This window comes from Grammomys surdaster, unplaced genomic scaffold (genome assembly GCF_004785775.1).
Source record: "Grammomys surdaster isolate TR1022 unplaced genomic scaffold, NIH_TR_1.0 137, whole genome shotgun sequence".
In the NCBI taxonomy this organism is placed as follows: Eukaryota; Metazoa; Chordata; class Mammalia; order Rodentia; family Muridae; genus Grammomys; species Grammomys surdaster.
This window is the reverse complement of record NW_021604595.1, coordinates 11336784-11338895: the sequence shown is the minus strand read 5'-3', so window position 1 is coordinate 11338895 and position 2112 is coordinate 11336784. Positions and strand designations below refer to the sequence as shown.

At 41.0% G+C, this 2112-nt stretch overlaps 1 pseudogene; it reads right to left on the bottom strand.

The window, feature by feature from the left end:
- The window catches only part of LOC114617538, a 21418-nt pseudogene that overhangs the window by 1332 nt on the left and 17974 nt on the right, over positions 1–2112 (bottom strand).

Sequence of the window (2112 nt, the reverse complement as noted above, 5' to 3'; positions counted from 1 at the left end):
TCCCTCCCTCCCTCCCTCTTTCTTTCTTTCTTTCTTTCTTTCTTTCTTTCTTTCTTTCTTTTTTTCTTTCTTTCTTTCTTTCTAGCTTTTGGAAAGAGGGTTTCTTTGTGTGTTCTTGGCTATCCTGAAACTCTCTAGACCAGGCTGGCCTTGACCTTCTGCCTCTGCCTCCCGAGTGCTGGGATTAAAGGCATTTTAAAGGCGCCTACCACCTGGCAGAAAATCCTATTATTATCTCTGTTTACAGAAGAGGAGACAGGCACTCGAAGAAGGGTGACGAAACTGATTTTCAGATTCCCACATAGAGAGTAGTTCCTTAGAGAAATGAAAGATCTTTTTAGGTTACGAGGCCTGCAAGATGGCTCGGTGGGTAAAGGGCTTGCCTCACGAACCTGGTGACCTGAGTTTGATACCCATTACCCATGTCAAGGAAGGTGGAAAGAACAAACCCACTCTGCCCTTGAATACTGAGACTGCAGGTGTGTGATTTAGGCTCTACCTCTTAAAACGTACACTGTCTTCAAGCTATGTCAAGCTTTAATACATGGGCTTTTTGGGGGGGAACTATCCATGTTTAAATCATAGCAAGGCCCAAAGTGGTCCTTAGTCCTATGGAAACTGGCTTGCAATACAGTACAATCATTTTTGCTCTCCACTTGGCCAGCTTAGTTGCACTCGGAAGTCTGTGTCTCAGAACAACTGAGATCGAGAATAGGACTTTTTTTTTTTTAAAAGATTTGGTTTATTTATTTTATATATATATGAAAAGTACACTGTCACTGTCTCCAGACACACCAGAAGAGGGCATCAGATCCCATTATAGATGGTTGGGAGACACCATGTGGTTGCTGGGAATTGAACTCAGGACCTCTGGAAGAGCAGTCAGTGCTCTTAACCACTGAGCCATCTCTCCAGCCTGAGAATAGGACTTTTTAATTAAAGAGAGTAATGCTAACTGGAGTCGGAAAGGCTCTGTGTCCGTGTGGCTGCTTGGAATTCCACAGACAACCTGCCTGCCTACGTCTTAAAGCTGCTTCTGCTTTGAAATCTGGCAACTGAAACTCGTGTTTCCAACCTTTATTTGATTTCCCATCAAGCATCCTGCAAATTGAGGGGCATTTTTCAAATTCCCATAAAGTTTGTGAACAAGAATCTCTGAGGAGGTTTCGCCACCTCCGCTCCTGATTTGTGTGCTCTCGATAGCTTGCAGCTCTTGCCAGGCTCTCTGGTGTTAAATTAATAACAACTGATGTGGACCTGACAGGTGGGTGAAGATGGAAAGTGTCATGATATTAAAAAATTCTCAATCTATTATGTAGCTCGGTGTGCGACGCTTTGTCAGGTTTTGCCTGTAGGTATCTTAATTTTGCTTAAACAGTTTGCTCATGTCTTTTAAACCCAGAGGATGGAAACATAGCCCTCAGCACCTGTCTAGCAGACTTTGCAGCATATGTTGGTGTGATACCGAAGACCAGACTCTGAAACTTATTCAGAATTTTTTGAAAAGACACTAGATAAAAATTAAAAGGCTAAAAATACTTTCATGAAATTAAGGATTGTTCTCCTTCTCTCTTGTAGTTACAAGGGGGGTGTATTTGGGATCCAGAGATAGATCATGTTTTTGAAAACATTTATGCCTGTTTTCAAAACTCTTGTGCTCCTTTGCATTGGAAGTGTTTGGGCAACTGCGAGCCACCCACCAAAAGATTTCTTGGAAATGATTTTTTGTTTTGATTTGTTTTGTTTTTCGAGACAGGGTTTCTCTGTGTAGTTCTAGCTGTCCTGGAACTTACTCTGTAGACCAGGCTGGCCTCAAACTCAGAAATCTACCTGCCCCTGCCTCCCAAGTGCTGGGATTAAAGGCGTGCACCACCACCACCTGGCGGAAATGATTCTTAGTGAGGATGCAAAATATTGGAAAGATGTTTGACAAATCTTTAACTCTGCACATGATCTGTTTTGTATATTAAATGACAATATAGTAGTTCTTTGAAAATATTTACTATGGAAATTTTCATGTATATATCAATACACATATATATTATGTAGCCATTATGCATATATATACATATATATATGTATACACACACACACACACACATATATATACAT